Source organism: Patagioenas fasciata, chromosome 1 (genome assembly GCF_037038585.1).
Source record: "Patagioenas fasciata isolate bPatFas1 chromosome 1, bPatFas1.hap1, whole genome shotgun sequence".
Taxonomy (NCBI): domain Eukaryota; kingdom Metazoa; phylum Chordata; class Aves; order Columbiformes; family Columbidae; genus Patagioenas; species Patagioenas fasciata.
Window position 1 is genome coordinate 155,156,342 of NC_092520.1, and position 22,069 is coordinate 155,178,410.

General features: G+C 39.2%; 1 protein-coding gene across 10 annotated transcripts in view; it reads right to left on the reverse strand.

The window, feature by feature from the left end:
- Positions 1-22,069, reverse strand: part of CHRM2 (cholinergic receptor muscarinic 2) — a 107,229-nt gene that overhangs the window by 17,477 nt on the left and 67,683 nt on the right. Inside the window, exon 1 of one of the 10 annotated variants that reach the window (XM_071798539.1) lies at positions 89-146. The exons of the other annotated variants lie outside the window; for them this stretch is intronic. The gene's annotated coding sequence lies outside the window, so the exon portion shown is untranslated. Of the gene's footprint in view, positions 1-88; positions 147-22,069 lie in introns of those variants that run through there. 10 annotated transcript variants of the gene reach the window in all.

Genomic DNA, 22,069 nt, shown 5'->3' on the forward strand with positions numbered 1-22,069 from the left:
GCTAAATCTTTTTTTATGGTTGTATTTCTGCAGACAACCTTTAAGGCAGTGATAGTAAAATAGTGAAAGAATCTAATTAGCTCTTTACCTCATCAGAAAGGAGTGGTACTTAAATTCCCAAATCAGAATCCCTCTGGCCAAGCCCATTCTGCAGTCTGAGAGAAGTCTGTGTGTGGAAGATGGAAAGGTTACTCAACAAAATGTTTGTAAAATGTTTGAATATCTCAAATGAAGTATTTGCTATAACTAATTATAAACATGCTGATCACAGCTATGAATGTTTACTGTGAGCCTGCATGATCATCTCCCCTTTTGTGGACAGAGAACTTCAAAGATTACATATTCCTTGGCAAAGGAAGGAAATACTCATTTAGCAGTTTTTCTGCAGCATTTATATTCACAGTTACTACATTATTATAGGCTCTATAAGTCTCCAACTGTGTTATGGTTCACTAAATGACTGCTACCTACTTTAATTACATAAACTGTAGTTGCAGACTAATTGCATTTTTACTTCGCTATAGGTTTAAGAAATCTGTGTCTAATTCTGGCTCTGATGCAGGGCTCCAGATATTGGACTCTACATGCTGCAGTTACATTTAACAAGGTAAAATACCTTAGCTTTGCATATGAGTAATTCACCATGGCATTAAGAGAAGCCCCTATCTTATGTTAAACAATAATGTAATGTTTAACAAGGTTAACTTAATAAGGGAAAACTGGGGGATTTATCTCTGACCACGTACCTTTTGTTAAAAATATATTCAGCATCACTGGGCCAGGAAGACTAAAACGCATAAGCAAATCTTCTCAAGTTCTCTGCTTATTTTGAACTTTAAAGAGACATTGCAAAGGTTGTTCACATCAAACTTTGACCTCTCTTGCATGTTTGCAAAAAGAAAATAATAGGAACATCTGGAATGCAAGGTTTCAGAAGTGCTAAATGGGATTATTTGAAACCAAAAGTATTAAAAGCCTGAGGGTCATTAACACAGGACAGGGAAAAGAAGACCATTATTGTATGCCTAAATCTACACTGTGAGGCATGAAAAGGTTGCACAGAATATTGTCCTTAGGTGAGAAGGCTTCAGCTCAGTTTCTGCCTCATGGGAGACAGTTTACTAAGATTACTAAACACAAAACCTTATCCAAACCTTATGCCTGTCACAGGAACTGCTTGGACGAAAATGTGTAGAGAAAATACTGTTATCCCACATGGGATTTTGCAAAATGGTCTTGTCGCTTTAGCAATGAAGTCTATGAGATATAGAGCTTCCACATTTAACAGTAATTCAAAGATGAGTTAAAATAAAAGAGGAGAGGGAGAAGGAGAAGGAGAAGGAGAAGGAGAAGGAGAAGGAGAAGGAGAAGGAGAAGGAGAAGGAGAAGGAGAAGGAGAAGGAGAAGGACAAGGAGAAGGAGAAGGAGAAGGAGAAGGAGAGGAAAGGGAAAGGGAAGAAAAGGGGAAGGAGAAGGGAAAGGGAAAGAAAGAAGAAGGGGGAGGGGGAGGGGAAAGGGAAAAGAAAGACTTTGAGATAAATAGGTTGATTTTGAAATTCAGGTTTCTAGAGACTATGCCATCAGAACCTCTTTCATGCCATGGCAGAAAGCCCACATCTGCTTCACCAAGTCTGTTTCTATAATGACTTGACTTGCATGAAGTCAGTTGCTCTCCTATTTCTGATATCAATGATCTCAAACTGTTTTCTTAATATCCTGAAATTCCATAATTGTGTCATAGATTACTGTCTCCCTTCCTTTCACAGGCTTATCTGTTACTGTCTGCAAGTTTGCCATTTCTGCTTCTTCATCTCTGACGACCATTCCACAGCTAACATATCTGAGGAGGAAAAGACTACTAACTAATATATTTTCTTTCCTGAGTGTTTAGTTTCCCCTCATCTTCTGCAGTGTCACCCACATGGTCCAGTTCTCTCAATCTAATTTCATCTTTTCTTTACAATTCTTGAAATAGGGACTTGATGGTAAAGCAAACTTATGGGAAGTGAAATACTATCTAGAGAGGAACATTATCTAGTAATATACTTAGAAAACAGTCTCCTCCATCAAACTGCTGAGTCCCTGGGGTGTCCTGTCTAAGATTAAATCCCTCCCACTGTGCCATGCAACAGCAGAAGAATCACTCAGCAGAGACTGCTGCATTAGAACGTGCCTGCCCGCAGCACCAGTACATGCACAAAGACATATCAGGAGATGTGGGGTGAAAGAGGAAAGAGAAAATAAATGGGCTGAAAGCAAGAGGAAGGAAATGTGGCTGAAACTGAAGTGTGAATGACAAAGGAAGTTAATGAGGAGAAACCAAGAAAGAGTGACTGCAAGAGAAACGGAAGTGTTTTGCAAGAGCTTTCGCCTGGACTCTCGAAAATATGAATGAATTTCTACAGTCTATGGATGAAAATATAAGTTACATTATTTGCAATTCTCCTGAAACTTCCTACCTTTCAATGAAATAATTTTTGTCTTTTCTCTTAGAATTGAACAACAACAAAATCAATATTTGAAAAATTTATTTGAATACTGGTGCCCTTTTCCACTCTTCACCTTCCTTCTCCCCAGCAGAAAAGGAACAAAATAAAAAAAGTGTGAGTAAAACCTCCTAAATAAAATCCCTTAAATTGAGCCAGCACAATTTTCATTTTGTTTTGGAAAGCTTCTTTGAAACAGTAAAACATTTAAAATAACAGCAAAATCATTTACAAGCACTAACATGAAGCTCAAAGAACCCTTATCTTGAATTGCTTTCCCTTGTTACCTCTTTTCAGTAGAAATTACTTACTGAGCCAAGTTTCAGAGCCTGTCTGCATTATCCCATGCCAGCCTACAGAGAGATCAGTTAGCATTCATTCATGTCTTGTGCGTTAAGCAGTATTGTCAGAGCACTGAAGTGACCTAAAGATCTGACATCTTACCTCCAATAGTCATTTAAACATTTAATTTCCTAAATCCTGCTGCAATTCACTGAGACTTGGCATCCATAACCTCTTTGGAGAAGAGAACAGAAATGTTTGGGTTTTTTTAAAGTTACCCTTTCCCTAATTAGGAATTCCAGTGTATTCAATTTTCCTGTAGAGACAATTTTTCCCCCTGTAGATTGATTTGTTGTGTCCTGTGCTATTATTTATGTTGTGGACATGAATTTATTTCCCTGTTGTTCTGTCATTCTTTTCTTGCCAGTTCTGGAGCAATGCCAAAACCTTGGGTCTGGAACCATTAGCAATCAATTCCATGATGGGTCTGCCTCCAAAAGGTAGAGATTTCAAAGAATCAAGCAGGATTCAGATGCTTATCTCCAGGTAAAACTGGCATTTCTCATAGGGTTTCTGTATTTCTGCCTGCAATCCCTTGGGAATGCTAGTCATTTAAAAATACAATGGAAAGAAATTATATAAAGTAAACAATGAAGGGGAAACTGTGACCAAACTCCAGAGACCGCTGGAGCCTGGTGTCCAGCACATCATGTCCTTACTGTCTCAGCTAAACTGGCAGAGGCACAGGTCAGCACTGTGGAAAAGCCATGACTCTCAGTAAAGTCACATCCTGGGGATCTGGGTTGTCTTGCTATACTTTTTCCGTGCTCCTGGTTGCATTACTAAATGCTGCCTCTGCATCTCCTCTCCTGAATGGCAATGCTCCTCCCTCAGATCTTTGCAGTGGCTCAGCTTTAAGGAGAAGCAGGGTCTGATCTGAAACGTGGGGCTCTGGAACAGACCCACATCACTCTTTTTGTTCGTTCCCTTTTTATTTTTTCCTAGTTGTCTGCTACAGCACTTGGCCGCCTCTCTGATGTTCAGATCAATTTTCTGGCTATCACTTCTCCTTAGGTTATACCATGTTGTTTTTCTCATCTTCTGATCTAACAGGTATCCCTTTGCTGGCAGTGCTCACTTCTCATTTCTCTGAACACTTCAAAATGCAGAAAGCCGAATAGGTTCATGTGGCTTCAGGTAAACCTAGGAGACCTAAGAGGAAGTGATGCTTAATGACACAGTATGGTGCTGCCCTCCCACCTTAGATGAATATTGGATGAGGCTGATCAATGACTCTACCAGAGAACTTACAGAAATGTTCCTAACCTTAATCAGCTTTTCTCTGAAGTTTGTTAGAAACTGATACGTCAGTACTGACTGTTCCAAAATCATCACTTTTGCTCCCTATTTGAGAATTATTAGTGGGGTGCAGTATCTTTTACATAATACCCTTTATGTAAGAGAGGTAATGGAAATTGTTTTGGATGAAAAATGCAGGAGACCTGTGAGCGGAGAATCAGGAGACATAACCAGTCAGAACTGAGGTGTTCTACTGATCTGTGTGTTTGATTATTGAGTGAATCAGATCCATCTGAGCAGGAATTGTTTTTAGTAAGTAGAAAGAGTGGTGTATTGTGAGGGTAGTTTGAAATTATAACCTTACAACAGCAGAGAGGTGGCATTATATTTTTAACAGTGAAATAGTATCCAGTAACAGCAGAACGGTGACAGGGCTGAGTGGAACTGAAAATGGTAACTATACCTAATTTATACACATATAATAAATAATTACATTATATGTAGAATGTCTGTGTAAATTCAACTATTTCTTCGTCAGTAAATTACACCAAAGCTGCCACTGCACACAGTAGCAGCAAGACCCGCCCCCCGGCAGAAAGGTAGAATTGGGATGGGAGAAATGAGGTTTCGGTTCTCTGCAGCTCCCAGAATTCAAGTTTGAACAAAGCCTCAGTAATGTCACGCTGATTTGCAGATGTCGAGTACTCCAGTCATATATGCCTTGTGATATTCTTTGAGAAGTCTATGGCTCAAAGGCACATTTCACAGCTCCTTGCTCTCAGTCACTCATGCTATAAACCTGTGACTTCAAAGGGACATCTGAAAGGAAATGTTTGGAGGAAAAAAGTGGAAAAAAAAAAAAAAGAGAGAAAAATTGTCTCCTTTTTTTTTCTGCTCATGACATAACAGGCTTAAGACACTTTGGTATAACTGCTTCTCAGTGGGTTATTTTTTCCTTCTTACTTTACAAAGACCACTAAAAGTAATTGACATTGAGGAAAAAAACAGCTGTGTGAGCCCAATCCAGATGTTGTCATCTTAGAGTGGGCTTGCAAAGAGCAGGCGAGGGACTTTCCATCTCTAAGCAGACTCCTTGAGTCAAGCTGGAATGATGTCCAAGATAGTGCCTCTCAGACTTCTTCATGTCAGGATGTTCAGTAGTAGCATATGCAAAAACATATACTGCTCCCTGCTGCATGTCCAGTCATCAAATAAATAAGAAAAATCTCTGAGGGTGGGTGGTGCCCTTTCAGACTGTAGGGAACATCACTAAGACGATGTTTTATCTTGTTTCTGAGTGTAAATGAGGTTCAGTTCTAAACTGAGTCCATTTCAAGGCTTTAAACATTCTATCCATAACATCAACATCCTCCACATACATCAAATCCTGAAAGGCTTTCATGAAGTGTCTGAAGTGTATTTTTTGGGAATAGGAGGGGTATAAAACTATATGTAAGGTAGGATTAGATATGTTTTACATTTTTAATTAGTTGATTTGAATATTTTTGTTTTAGTTTGTGATACGCAATGCAATCACATGGAATGTTTGAGGCACTGAACAACACTGATTAGTTAAAATGCAGACACTCTTGTTTGTACAAAGACATAGTGGTGGGATTTACAGACAGGTTAATGTTTAACCTCTTAATCTTTCTAATGTTATGGTTGGAAAATGCCCTTTAAATTTAATTATATGCTTCTTTACATTTACCATTCTGCAAATGACCATTTAAAGATGTCAGTCATTTCTCTTTATGGAGATCTATAATAATTTGTATCCACTTATAATGATACTGGTCATCCTAAGCAAATACCACCCAACCCACCACACCACTGAGAGCATCATTTATTCTCTACTTAACTGTCTGAGGTGTACACATTTTGGATCATGTAAATCAAGGGATAGTGTGCTTTCTCATTATGTATTAGAAGCATTTCAAATCTTAATAGATTATGGGTTTGCATCTAAATGAAAAGCCTTTTAGTAACCCAGGTAGTAAAATATCAGTAACTAATTGGGGATGGGTGGCATTGTGCTGAGGAAAAACTTACTCCAGAAAAAGTTTTAAATTATTAATGTTTTGACAATTAGAACATAAATCACAGTAAGTAACTTAGTATGGATTCTACATGAGATACAAACTATGTCAGTACAGTATCTATGCTTCCATATAAATTTCTCAAATGTTTGGAAGAGCAGGTAAAAATTTTTAATTTTCTTTTCATAGAGGATATTGTGAAGGTCTGCTGTTTTTGAAAACACTTGCCATTGTGACTGTCAAGTGCAACACAAAGTTGAAAATAGTATTTGTTTACCTATGTGACAAGGAATAGATGGCAAGGAAGCATTTCTCTAGAGAGCATCCAATAGCATCTATCACCCTGCCTCATGTTATCGGCTAATGTGATCCAGGCTGACCACTAGCACCAGCTAGGTGGTCAGTGGAGAATGCCAGCACAATTAGGTCAAAAATACCTGGATATCTGTCCACTTCTCATACTCCTGAAAACAGAAATATGGTACCCCATGAGGGCCTGGGAGCTCTCTTCTGTGACAGAAAGTGAAGAGTGATACTATTGCTGCTTTATTTGCATCAATAATCCTGCTTATGCTTATGTCTTATGCGTATGTCTCAGTTTTCCTCAGGATTTCTTAGCTATCCACACAGGCTGGAAATAGGCAAGTGGGGGGGAAAAAAAAAGGATGTGGAAAAATATGGGACAATTTCTTAAATCTTACATAGAAGTGTATTTTTACTTCCTTTCATTGTCTCCAAGGTAAGTATTGCAAAAGTGTAATCCTTTTAGATCAAAGTACATTTGAATTTCATCATCTGTGCAAAGGAGATCAAGCACACAAAAGATGGCATTCCTAAATAACACAATTATATCTAGTAATAAGACAAATGTCTTTCCTAGCTATTCCTGCCATGTCTTGTGACTTATTTAATTCATGCCCTGTAATTCTGCAAAATGTTTATAACCATAGTAACAGTTCATAACTATTTTCAACTATAGATTTGGCAGAGATTAAGAGAACTGAACTCTTACACTTTTCCTGGGAGAATCTCTTCTTGCTGCCTTGTAGTATTCACAACTGAAGAAGCTTTGTTGCTTTACGTAATAGACTGGTTTAGTGATCCAGATCGTGAAGAACTGATGCAATTTACCTTGAACTAAGCAGAGCCAGTATGCTCTGAACTCCCATGTAAATACACATGGACTTCAAACACAAATAGAAATTTGAGTTTGACGTATTCCATCAAATTTGTCATGAACTTGCTGCACTTAGCTTGAGACACCTTTTGTTCTTTCAATAGTGGGAAACAGGGTGATGTTTGAGAAGCAGTAAATAACGATTCAGTGTATTCTGATCCAAAGACTGTACTGGTATTTGGCTGAGAATAAAGACAATGTCTAATAGTAAAAAGAGGTAAAGCTCTTAGGTTTTTTAATTTTTCTTTTGCAATCTTATGATGCACATTGTGCTTCTGTGGTCAGAAAGTGGTCCAATCTACCTGTGTTGATTACAATCTGTACAGTACAAAAATAAAGCTTATGTAGTAAATTTGAATGGGTGAGCCAAAAGATTTAGTTTTGCAAGGCTCTATATAGGAAGTGACAAAAGGTGTCTGATATTTTTCTCTTTCTGAAAAGGAAGCTCATAGAGTTGTTTTCAGACTTACAAGGAAACTGACCAAAATAGTAGCATTAATGATAGGAAAGGCCAGGAACCTTAGTGTTTCACTTCAGATAAACAGTTGATAGTATGCTCATATATGACTTTCTTAAGCCTATGAACTCAAGACTATACATAAGAATGTGGCATTTCTTGTTCTCAGCCAGCCAAGACACACTGGTTGGGGCTTCCTTTCTTTCATCTCCTTGGAGCCCAGAAAATAGACAGTGGAAAGTGTCCTGTGAGAAAAGTTAAGCGAAAGCTGTCTCCAGCCTCAAAATAACAGCTCGAATAAGAGCTTAACATGAATAAGGTATGTTTGTCCCTTCCTACCCAGGCAGGTTAAAATCAGTGTTGAGGTTTAAGAAACATTTTGAAGTCTTGTGAGCATTTTTCTAAATGCTTTTGTCAGCTAGGAAAAAGTCAGCCTACATGATTTTACCTCGCCAGCCTAAGCAGTTAACAGTGTTCTGACTCTGATGGGACTGTTTCCTTCAGAGTGAGAAACCGGTGACACAAGGCAACGGCTTGCTGGGGAAATTTCCTCATTTACAGGAATCCTTTCTGTTTTCCTCATCAGGGCTGACAGGAGCACTAACGAAGTGCGTCCCTGGCAGGGACCCTGCAGGGGCCTCTGTGCCCCAGAAGCTGTCTCCTTGATTTCCGTGAAAAAGACATTGAAGTGACATCCATCTCTTTCTGCCTCCAGACCAGGCACGGCCTCTCATCACTAGTTCAGCCCTCGAGACTGCAGCTAGGCAAATGCCTCACATCATGTGTTTTCCCACTGTGTTCTCTGCAACTGGGAGCTTTGGGGAAGGACCTCACTAACCAACTAGGTTGCTGTACCCCATTCATTGAGCTTAAAACATTGTGTCTCATTGCTGATGTGTATTAACATGGCTTGTTGTTGTATTTGGGGACAATGGGCATCTGCTAGCCAATGGCTTTCTTTAGTACCTGCTAGCTCCTGATAACTTAATTTGAATCAAGCATGGTATGACATGCCACTGTACAGTTTCACTGAATTTATGAGTAAGTTTCAGCTGGGATTGTTTCTGGAGGAGTTAAGCAGTGCCCTGCACAGTGAGGTCCTTATCCTGTCTGAAGCTTCATGCCATAGCCAAGGTATCAATTAGGGAATAGTTGTTTATAACACGCAAATCATAAACTCATAATAAAGGTGTATGGAGAGATCTTCTGGTCTCCAAGTGCTGAAAATGTACCTCTCTCAAAGTTTAATTGCAGTTCTTAGAAGCATCCATGGCTTGTCTACTGAGTATTTTTGGCAGATTAGACTTAGTTATTTGTAGTTTCACTTAGATTATTACTGCTATTGAGCAACACTCTCCAAGATTTCCCTCACTTCGTATTTTCACTGTGGCAAACATATGGACTGGACAGATGAGGGAATTTTAAACAGGTACCTGTGAGAAACTTTCAGTATAACCCAACCAGCACAGCTAGCTAAACAACATAGCCCATCTCCTGCTACTTTAAGTATATTCATAAGATACCTGTGTGCCTTTTTCTCTTGCAAGACACACATGAGAAGTCTGTGAACAAAAAACAAATGCACTCCAGCATCAGACATCTCTGGCATCTGCTCTTTCACGCAGAGGCCAGGTTCTCTTGTGCACTGCATATCTGGTCCTACTCAGCTCAGTTGACACTCTTCTAATTCCAGATTGAGTGCTTTGTTCCTTCTAAAGAAGGCATTTGAATCTTCCTTCCTTCCTTCCTTCCTTCCTTCCTTCCTTCCTTCCTTCCTTCCTTCCTTCCTTCCTTCCTTCCTTCCTTCCTTCCTTCCTTCCTTCCTTCCACCTGGATCCTGATGCTTTATTCCTATTGTGTTGTCTTCGTTATCTCCTTTTGTCCTCGTATTTTTATTCAAGGATCACTAACAGTGACAGCAGCTATTCCAGAAAACACAAAAGGTGGTTAGGGCTAATCACTATTCAAGCAACTATTTTTCCTGCTTCCTTAAAAGGAGCCTGTTTGCAACAGATAAAAAATTCAAATCTCATAATGCCTGCAAAGTATAATCTCTCTCCATGTGTATATGTATGGAATACATATTTGTATTCTACTGTGGTTTTGTGATTTCCTACCATTTTTGTTCTTCACTGATATATTTCTTGATAGTTGATGTATATTGATTTTTTTTCCTGTTTGTCTTCTTGTCATGATGTACACAAGGATTATGGACATAACTGTGAATATTAGACAAAAGACAGTAAATCCAATATAATCCAAATTATGCAGGATAATCAACAATAACTGGTGTTTCTGTCAGAAAGTGCACACTTGTTGAATGTGCAGTGTCTCCAGTGTCTCTTCCTCTGTATTGTTTGTCTTGAGATTCACAGAATTAATCTGAGCTCCCTCTGTAGCTAACAGAGCTATCTGTTAATGAAAAAAATACACAGATAATATTGGGTTAGATTGCCTTCATCTTCTCTGCAAACATGCTACTTTTGTGCAGTCTTATTTCAAGAATTAATTAAATATCAGACTGCTCATGAAAACAGCAACCGCTGGGAGGATATTACAGAAATTTCATGAAGTGAGTAATGAATTTTCATACATCAGCATTGGCGGTGGAAGCCTGACCTGGAGAGCACTGAGAGCAGAGGTCTTCTGTATAGTCTACATTACTCATCCAAACTCCAGTTTCAGAGTCAGAAATCCCATGGTAAAATGCTCTGAAAAAATCAATAGTTCAAAAGCCCTGTGTATGCCACTGTCAAAACTTCTGTTGCTTTTGGTAGGTTCAGGACTTCTCTGCAAAAAAAGGAAAAAAACAGGATTTGTGTCTGGGGACTAGTCCAAGTTCATAGTTTTATTGGATCTGGGATTATATTATTCTGTTCCTTGCTGTAAACTGCCCTGGGATTGCTATTTATCACTTAGGAGAAGTCTATCTCCAGTGTCTCTTGGTAATACTTGGAGTGTCCATCCAAGTTTTTCCTCCTAAAGGGCAACACTTCCCTTTCCTCCCCTTAGCACAGGGTCATGCAAAGATACCCAAAGGCTGTGACTCTTGCCAGACACTTGGTACGCATAACTGATTGCAAGACAAACCTGCAAAGTGTAACATTGGGTTGAGGGTTGGGACCTGATGGGCTTCAGAGTATCTCAGAGCTGTAGATGCAGTCTGCTTTGCAGACTTTTCTCCAGGTGTGTTTACTGGACAGTGCTTACCCACTTTCAAGCACCTGCTGCAGTTCAACCAAGACATTCTGTTTATGGCCAAATGGATCTCTATGTATATAACCATTTTAAGCTCACAAAGTTACATGGAATACTTAACTGATAAAAAGCACTTTGTAAATGACAGAGGCTAGAGAAAGGATTGTAACAAAGAGCATAGTGATAGTGTTATGAACAGACACAATAAGCAGCAGAACAGTTAAGGAATAAAACCTCATCTTTGTCGTTCACCTGTTCTGTGGAGGACATGTGGATAACTGGCATTCATTTATAAACTGGAAATTAAAACTGAAGAAATAGCTGCAGGTGGATGGGATGGGATGGGATGGGACGGAAAAGGTCCTGGGAAAGATAGGGACAACCTACTGCAAACCAAAAGGTAGGGAAAGAAATTATATGGCTGCCATGGGCAACAGTTTGTCTGAATAAAACAATATAGATCTAAATCATCACTGTTTTTACTCGGCTCTTGTTATTTAGTCAATAGGAGAAAAAAGTAAATAAATATCATGAAAACAAATTGAAATGCGCAACATTTGCCCTTCCACCCCCCAAAAAAGAAAATCAATGTTATTGTTTCTCTAGTTGAAACATTACACTTTTCTTTAGTTTCTTTATGCCACTCCTGTGGTGTAAGGTAATGCAAAAGCTGTCAGACAACTGAATATTTTCTCCCTGCTGGAAAATCTCTGGGTAGCTTAGACTCAACATTTAAAAACACTTAAAAATGTGAATAACTTCAAGATACCACAGGTGGCCACATCTAATAGTTTAACACAAAGAACACTAATTAAAGTCCTCTCTGTGTAAAAGGAGAGGCAAAAGGCAATGCTATATATATATATGTTTGTTTCCTTCTCTAAAAAAAAATCAATGGACTCTACAGGAATTTTCTAAGAGAACTGCTGGATGAAAGATTGGTTCCTTCAGTTCAGTTACTGAACTCATACAGAGTGGCAGAAGTGATGCAGTGTTCTCAGGGACAACTGGGCTCTGCCTGCAAGACTGAGGTAAGAACCACCACTGGGAGAGATGTGGTGTTTCCTTCTTCAACTCATGTTGCTTTCTGCCCTGATTCTCTTCTGCCATGGTGGTAGTGGCTGTCATCCAGTGGATAGTGACTTCGAATACCTCCTCATTTCGCATCAGCCATGAGACAGAAGGTATGTCTAGGTAGGGCTGTGATTTCTAATTTAAAAAATGCTTTTGTCTGGTGGCATCTTGGAAAGTAGTTTGAGAGCAAACCATAGGTGTAAGACTATCAATAGAGGATATATTATTTGATAACCTGAAGTATGTGGCCTGTGAGGGAAGGCTGAGGGAAATTGGCCTGTTTAGCCTGAAGAAAAGATGGCTTTGGGGTTACTTGATAGCACCCTGCCCATACCTTCAGGAAAGTTACTGAGTAGATGGGGCCAGTTTTTTATAGTGGTATGCAGTGGGAAGATGAGAGAAAACACACATATGGGTATGATGGGATTTAAAGAAAATTTTTTTCACTATGACTACAGGAAAGCAATGCTCAGAGATCTTGTACAGGCTTCATCCTTGGAGTTTTTCAAGACACAACAAATAAAACCCTGAGCAACCTGGTGTGAGCTTGACACTGACCTGGCTTTTAACAGGAAGTTGAAATAGAGACCTCCTGAGGCTCCTACTGCCTGAACTATGCTGTACTTCTGTGGTTATGTGATTCTAGCTTATGCCATGAAATTTTCAGGTACTATGGACCAGAGAAACAGGAACACACATCCCTTTGTTTAATATGAAGTCGGATATTATGAAAGCAACCGACATCATTGTGCAGAATGGAGTTTGGGAGTCTGGCAAAAACACACTGGAGAGATAAAGGAATCAGCATAATGCAGATCCTTGGCTTCTTACTCAGATGCGACACATACAAGTCAAGACTCCTGCCGCATCTGATCTGCACTAGAAGTAACTGCCGCAGGGTTTGCCCAGGGGGAGTCACCAGCCTGTAGTCTACAGGGTGAGATGTCTGCTGCTTCCCAGGAGCTGAAGCCAAAAGATTGCCCCAGAGAATCAGAAAAATATCCCACGTCCCCTGATTTCCACAGCTCTGACCTGTTAATGACCACCAGTTACCTTCTGCAACTAGTCTGAAAGAAAAGGACCTCAAGGATTGAGGAAGAGCCCGTGGAGAGAGGTTTAAGGAACACAGATCAGATTCTTATAGTTCTGCTCCACTTCCAGTGTTTTCCTGGTGCAAGACACAATGTGAGCAGGACAACTATGATGGGAGCAAAGCTGTATGCTGGTAGAACTCAACCACAGGAGTGACTCCTCATGTACATACCTCAGCTCATATCAAAGGAAAAGATCTTTAAGCATAGGTGAATCAGGCCCCATGTTTGCCCTTAAATCTTATTTATTTCCTTGTCCTAAAAGAAGCACATACATGTCATAATGAAGCAACTGTGAAGATCCCAAGCTCTGTACTGTCTTTCAAACAAGTGCTAGCTTATGTATAAACTAGAGAAATGGCAATTTTAGCAGGCCCTAGTAGATCCACAAAATACTAGTGAACAGGATCACACAGAGCTAAGCCTTTCCATCTCTATTACATGATGTGTATAATTTTCCTCCCCTCCAAATTGCTTTTACCAGCAACAATGACAGCTGTCCATCTCTGGTCCCACGCATGCAGACTTTGAAGGGCCAGCCATCTCCTCCCCGAGTATAATAGTCTTGATATGTATTCAATATGCAATGGTGATTCAGCTTAGATTAATTTTCCAGTGTAAAGGTTCAGCACAGAAGCATCAAGATTAACCACATACAGTTCAATCACAAAGGCTTGCAGGAAAGTAGCCAGGCTCATTGTATTATCATTTCAGCTGTTAACATGGTGGTCTTGATTTTCATCCATCCTTGAAGAGGATGAGAGTATACAGATTCACTCCGTTTGAAGAACAGTCCAAAAATAGTATCAGTCCTAATAGTATCAGAAGTATGCTTTACAAAATACCTGAATATGAAAGAAATGGGAAGGTGTGTCAGGGCAGAACCATTACACTAGCAACAATGACAATTTTACACACAGTGACATATAACTTTAAAGGAATAAGGGTTTTGCGGTAAAAGCAGTGACTTAGAATGAACTTCCCTAGAATCAGTGTCTGTCCCTGAAAAATGTGGGCACAGCACATCATCCCTGACATCAAAGTCACACCAGCCACCCAAATCCTGTTGGTTATGACAATGTATTTCTCCACTTCAGTCTTCTGTCTGTGCATTTTATCTCTTTCTCCTGCTCCAAGTTTATCTTGCAACTCAGATCTGAAAGATCCACATGGCATGGGTGATCTCTCACTCACATGTGTGCAAAGCCACGTACAATGGGTCTTCAAGACACCAGAGCTAGTATATAACTACACAGCATGCCACAGTTCAAGGTACAGGAGGGAACTGAAGATTTGTTCACCTTTTCACTAGCTTGTTTGTTTTCAGGCAGGACATCCAGTAAAATGAACAAAGACTGGATTTATTTTTAGCTCTGTGCTTGCTTGTTGTTACACTGAGCCTGTGCTTACTGGGAACTGGTGGGATTTCTGGGCACATCACTGAGGCATTTCCATGGACATGCTTTTGCTTTCCATGTAGAGCTTTTGCTAAGGGAGGTCTAGAACAATGCTCAAAGTTAAAGTAGAAAGCAGAGTCTGAGAAAGGAGTAAAGGAAGATAAGAGTGTTCATTTAATGCAGTGGAACTGTGCTAAAACCTGGGTCAAACTTTGAAAAAGATACACTGAAGTTGGTGTGAGCCTGATAGAACCGACCTGAGTAAGATTGCTAAATACTAAGTGATTTGTGTTTATTATTCCCCTTTTCTTTCATCTTCATGTGCTGAAGGTAAGCAAGTCCTCATTCCATATTGCTATGTTCAGTGAAACAGTAAATAAAAAAGTGTTGAGCTCCATCTGTAATAACAAGAATTAATAAGAACCTGACAAGTTAACAGCGTTTTCTCTGAAAACAGCAAGAAAAACCAAGAACCCTACAACCCCCAACTGCCACCACATTCTTTATATATTAAACTACTCTGGAAACAGATAATCTCTTCAATCCTTGTATAGTATTGCCTCACCTACTTAGAAATGGAAGCCACTGGCACTTTGATAAATGGACTGTAAAGTTGCTGATATTCACTACAGCTTCTTCAACATCCCCATATCCTCAGCCAATATGCAGCTTTGCAACTTGTGCAGCTGAATTAGCTTGCAGCGAATCGCTGCAAGAAGAACTCAGCCTCCTGCAGAGTGGGACATTTTGGGGTGGTGTCTCTTGCCTCCCTTGTCAGAGTAAAATTAGGCCAGTGTCACAAAATGTTAGATCAATTTATTGTAAGATGGAGGCCTAGCAAGCCCTAATTTTAAAGGTAAACTTCCATCATGTCCCAGAGCCAGATTCTAACATCTCTTAGCTTTACTATGTGTTAGGTGTCTAGCTTACTTAGGCTTTTTTGTAAGCCCTATTGAATTAAAATGTACATCTTTACATATATGAATTAACTCAATAATGCCTGATTTTAAGCCTGAAAATAACCCCAGTGCTGTCAACAGGCCTGCTTGTGAACAGAGTTTTATCTCAGACTGCCTCACAGGATCTGTACAAAGTACAGTATCTGTAAAAGCACAAGGTGGAAGTAGTCAGGGAGATATTCATCCAGTCAGAAAGTATTGGGGAGTATCAGAAGGAAGAATCTATGGGGGAAAGCAAAAAGGTTGCAAGTGAGGACTTCTACCACATAACTGTGTTAGTTTAAGTTTCTTTTTAGTGTTTTACTTAATCTTTAAACTGTGGATCTAGAGTCCAATATTAGCATTCAGCTTTTTTTCTGAATACTGCAAAAAGATGATTCTGTGTATTTGCAGAAGCAGGCTAGCTAATTATCAAGGTTTCATTCTGAGGAGCCATTTGAATATTATTATAATGACAAAGGCTTGCAAACCCAGGGAAGATTTTTCTCCCTGATGACAGCACACCTCAAGCACTGTTTTAGGAGGTCAGCTCATGACTCATCCAGAAGACACTGTACCTCATTACTTTATGCAGGCCTTTCCAGTACAATTTTCATGAGAGCTCCATAAGAAAGCTCTAAGGAAAACAGATATTTAAATATTTTTTTTTTTTTCTGTTATTGCATATTAACAGTAAATTCTGCATGGTATATAGGTGTTTTAAAACACGGTTTCTTCTTAAAGCCTTTTCATTACACTTTCAGCCCTCGTCAAAATTGCTAACATGCTTTCAGCTTAACCTTATATATCACTAAGGAGTTTTGAAATTGCCCAAGATATTCATATGAAGAGGAAAAAAGAAAAGTACTGAGACAACTGGGGGGAGGGAGTGGAAATTGTACAAATGTTGCCTTTTCTGGAGACATTCAAAACTTGCCTGGATACATTCCTGTGAACCTGCTTTAGCAGGTGGGTTGGATTAGATGATCTCCAGAGGTCCCTTCCAACTCCAACCATTCTGTGATTCTCTGGTTCTCTGATTCTGTGTAATCTGAATGATACATTTAAGACCTTGTAACTTGTCACTGTTCTAGTCCTAAAGAAAGGTAAAGATAATTGTTTCCAGAAAAGCTACATGCTTCCAAATTTGGAAAGGAACCTTGAAAGGTGGTCTTTCTTATCACCAACAATGTCAGTGAATCGTGTCATACAGTCACCAATGACAGAGACAACTCACAGGCTTAGCACTTCTAAAAATCACTGTTACTATTTACTCCAGGCTCTCGTGTTTGCCAGATCTCATTCATCTTGAGAAAATGATCTGTCTCACAGGGCAGCTACTGTGGGAAAAGTGACTCTTTACAATTTGTGTAGGTAATTCTTTCCTGCAGCATCATGTGCTCATCTTTCCTGTTTTGTCTATGTATTTTTGTCACTGAATTATTTGCTCATAAATCTTATTTTCCTGTGGTCTGGTGTATATTGGAATCTATTTCTTACCCATATTTTGGTGAAGTATCCCTGTATTGCCTTCCTGATAAAATTAAGTCTTCTGCTACTCTTGATAGTGCATATGTCAAACAGCAGTTGGTGATCAAAGGGTGGAGTGAAAGATGGAGAAGCAGTATGAAGCTGGTGAAGGATCTGGAGTACAAGTCTGATGAAGCACAGCTGAAGGATCTGGGGTTGTCTAGCCTGAAGAAAAGGAGGCTGAGGGGATACCTTATTGCCCTCTACAGCTACCAGAAATTAGATTGTAGCAAGGCTGGTCTCTTCTCCCAAGTAACAAGCAATATGACAAGAGGAACAGGCTGCCTAAGGAAGTGGTTGAGACACCATTCCTGGAAGTATTTAAAAGATGTGTAGATGTGGTGCTGAGGTACATGGTTTAGAGGTGAACTTGGCAGTGCTATGTTAACAGTTGGACTCAAAGACCTTAAAGGTCTTTTCCAATCAAAATGATACTATGATGGAAGGAATGTGAGAAATGATTGTGCCTCCATAGGCCAGGGAAAATCTGGGATGAATCATTGCCAGATATGAAACTGCATCAAGGAGCTTGAACTGTTAACAGAAGTGAAGCACAGGTATGGTAAAGAGGTAAAGAGCAGTAATCTTAGGATGAAGATGAAAGAAATTATAAGGGATATGCTAGACAGTAGAAGAACAAAAGTAGGACTCTAGTAGAAGACAAAGAAATAAGAAAAAAATGGGAGGCCAAGGAAAAGTACAATAAATCAGATCTGAAAGATAGAAGAGGACATTGTGATACACAAAGAAAAGGAAGTAGGAAAGAAAATTCAGAGTGAAGCACAACTACAAATTAAATTTTTTAAATAGTGGTATTGGTTTATAACTAGTTTGTATTGCGGGCAGGGTACATCTTTATTTCTGATTATGGCAAGGGTGGTAGATGATACTTGCACAGGCGAACAAATTCTTAATTCCCTTCCTTCAAAACATAATTTTAAAAATGTCAACCTTGCCTTCTGTTATTTTTACCAAGTTTGTATTACCTGCATATGGCCTGACATCTTTTAGTCAGGTCCCATGTAGACAAGCAAGGGGATGTTGTTTTGTGCAGAGTTGCTATATGTTTATTCTGAGAACCAGAGTAACCCTAGGAGATAAAAACTTAAGTGTGTAGGAAATGGTGTTGGGAGAACATTTAGTATTCATGCAACAAAACCCAAGCTCTATACGTAGTATGATGCTTGGAAATCCTAAATTTTCATCATTACTCTTTCATATTTGGTGTCCTTTAGAAAAGATACTGGAAAGCATAATACACAACACAGAAGGAGAAGATCAGAAATATATCAAGAAATTTATACTTTTCTTGGTCAATTATAATAGATTTTGACAGTGTTGGTTTAGTAGTTTCTAGCATGGCTACCAGGTAGACTATGTCATCATAACTAGCTCACTTTTGCTTTATAATATCAATCAGTGAATCCGGTTACGGAAAAAAAAAAAAGAAAAAAAAAGGAATGTCTATACATTCTGACTCATTAATTCATCAATTTCCATAACTGGTCCTCTGACGCCATTTGAAATAAAACTGCTGAAATACTCCAAACAGATTTGCTTCTCTGAAGACTGATGCACACCACAGTGTGTTTCATCGTTTATATCTACTAAGCTGCAGACTGGATCTCTGTGTTCTGTCATTTGCCATCCTCCCTGGAGACTAGCCAAGATAAGTTTTCTGGGTTTTGATGACTCTGCAGGGCTGCTCCCAAAGTGGCATTTTTATTCATTATCATATTTTTTATACTTAGACAAAATATATTTCCTTCTGGAACAAACTTCTGAAACATATTCTGCTTCTTATTTGTTTTCCTGTTAATCTTTACCTTCAGTTTTGTAGACATTCAGGAAACCAAAATGCCAGTTCTGAGACCTGAAGGGTTGTGGTGCTCAGATGAGGTTAAAGAAATGTCTTGTCTAATGGTTAGTGTTATTTGGTTTCAGATTAAGTCCCCTACATTTGGCTGCTCCTTCTGCAAACATTTGCACAAGCTTTCTGAAGAACTCTCCAAGTCCAGGAGAAGACACTATAATCAAGTGCTCCAATCTGTCACTTCTAACTGCTCTGTGCTGTGTTTCCAGCTCCAGTTGTCCACCATTAGTGGTGTCACAGTGAGCTAAGGTAGATTTTTTCAAAATGATACTTGTGTCCTCAATTTGTAGAGCTCTCAGATGATGCCAGCCCTATTCAAACATGACCTGTTACTGAAACAAGTAAACTGAGACATCACGTATGTTGGGGATTCTGTTACCTGTAACCCCTCAGTTATCTGCAAACACATGGCAGCATCACTCCGCAGATTCCTCTGATAGCTGACCCACTCCCTTGGATCTTTGTCACATCAATTTACAGATGTCTAGAATAAAATTACTTGGTTATTTCCTTCTTTGACCTCTTCCAGCCTTATTGTGTGACCAGGGGTTTTACTCTGAAGAGTCTATAACTACCACAGATCCTATTCTTCTTATGCTTATTCACTTATTTGACATATTTTCAAGGTCTCAAGAACTGCTCCAGATTATTCTCACCTCTTCTTACGTATTCTAGAAATATCTGATTGTTACCTAGAAAACTTATTAAACTCATGGTCTAAAATCTCTTTTATGACACTTTGATTACTTAATTCATTAACAACATTATAAATACTTGAAATACCACTTTAAATTATGTTTTAAATGGAGACACTCACAGTTTTAAATAGAGTTACAGTTATCACATTCCTTGCAAGAAATTACACGTTATGGTAACCAATATGAATCTTTTAAAGAAGTCAAAGTATGGGTGCCCAGAGTATTATTATTATTATTATTATTATTATTATTTCCTAGCATATCTGATTATATTCAATAGGAACTTGAGCAGCTTTCTGCAAAGAATATTCCAACTGATAGTAGCACTCATTCTTTCACCTCACAATAAACACTTCTCTGGCTTTGTGAACCCTATTGTGTTTGAGTGGCCAAAACTGTGTGCTGAATAGCTATTATTTAGTATTCATATTCCTTCTTGACAAAAGAGATCCAAGAACATGAAATAGGTTCCCCTGAAAAGAAGCAGCTTAACTGCCTTAGTCCAGGTACTTTTTTAGCAGCCTCATGTCACTGTTACACAGATTGCCCTGTTTTGGGCATTGGGACCCAGTGTAGCAGCAGCTTTAGAAGGAACAAAAGTTGCACCAGAAACCCAGTGAGGAAAAGGAAAAAGATGCAAGGCTGAGCCCCCAGTGAGAACAGTTTCTGTTTTCATGGCAACACTGATGACAATATACTATACACAAGAATGAGCAGGATGCCATACACTTCCATGGGACATAAACCACCACAATAGAGATTTTCAGTCATTCCAGTCCAAATTTTTTCATTGTGGTGGACTTCAAGGTCAACAGGAAAGGATCCATTCTGGATTGTCCCAGGAAATTGCAATGTGATGTGTTTGTGTGCCTACAAACAGGAGTAATATTTTTCAGCAATGTGGTAATGCTTGTCTTCAGAAAAATCCAAGTAGTGGTAACTCATGTTCACTATTACTGTCAGTGGTATGCATTGGCTTATGAGAAATTTCCAAGATAAACTGGAAACAGATTGATAATGGAATAATGTCTAATAGGGGGTTGACCATTGAAAAGCAGCTGACAAGCATCTAAAATTTCTGAACTCTGGCCTGATCTGGTCAGCTCATGTAGTTCTGTTGACTTGTTTTTCTTGTATGTCAGAATTATATACAAAGCTTTACAAATTGCTTTTAAAAATACTTTCAGATTTATCTGGAGATAGAGGAATATACAAGGCAGGACTTTGCAAATGGGATGTGTAATGTATGTCAGCTCAGAGATTTCATCTCTGCTGGCAAGCAGGACTGAGCCTGATACCTTCATGCTTTAAAGTCACTTCTGCATTGACTGTAACAGTGATTATAACAACCTCTACTGACATTTTCAGCCTTGTGAAGTGTGAGAAATAAGGAGTTCCCTTTTCTGAGATTTCATGAGCCTACTCAGGATTCTCCACTCCATGAATATGCAACAAAGTTGTAGGAAGTAAAGAAACAAAGAGTGAGAAAATATGAAAGTCTAAGAGAAGATAAAATAGGAAAAATACCTTGACCATGGATAGAAATAAAAGCCATGCAGACAGAATGGTATCATGGCAAAGGTCTAAGGACTTTGCTGTGCCAGTGTGCAGTTCAATACCTGCTTGCTAGTGATGGTTACTGGTTTACTACTTAACTACTGCAGAACAAAGAAGGGTGGAGGACAGAGTTTTCATACCTACAGCAGTTATGTTTAATTGTTGTACTTAAGTTAGCAGCCTTATCTTCAACTATGCAATGAATGAAGACAGAGGGGTTCTTTCACTGTGGTTTTGCTCTTTAGAGCTCTGCATTAGGTTTCTGAAATCTTTCTCTCTTATCTCTGTTAGACTCCCAAACCAAGTACCTCATCTGGGTGCCTGGGGATGTAGAGCATGAAACCTCACCATGCCAAAGAATGAACTGTGCCCCTTAGTCTCTGTTATTCAGTTTAATCCTAGGAAGCATTTCAGTCTCCCATCTTCATCTCATCTCCCCTCCATGACTTATTTTGCAACCTCATTTGGAGAAAAAATTACAGTCAACCAAATATAAGTACCTTGAAAGGAGCAGAGTAAACAATGTGCCAATAAAACTGACCACCCAGCCTCCCTCGTGAGATGCTTTTTATTATGTTAAGCTGCAAGTGCAATTTCCCTGGTGCTGCCCATTCATCTTGTGCTGGGTTACAAGTCAAATCTGCATACACTCAAGCTTTCCTGGGGGTGGAGAGACCCAGCAGTGGCCAACTCATTGCAAGTAAACTGTGTCGTAAAACTTCAAGAATTCCCCTATAATTTAGACCCTGACTTTTTGTTTTGTTGCTATGGATGGAGTAGATGACTGCAATTGGACATTCCTCAAATGTGTTGCATTGGCATGTCAGGCAGATATGCAGTTTATTTGAGATGCCAAAGAAATAACAGAGGGATTTAGAGTGGGGAATAAAAGCTATGGTATAGTCTAAGCAGTGTGCGGTGGTAACATAGTTGAGAGTAGGAACAGGAAAATGGAATTTACCCAGTACTAAAG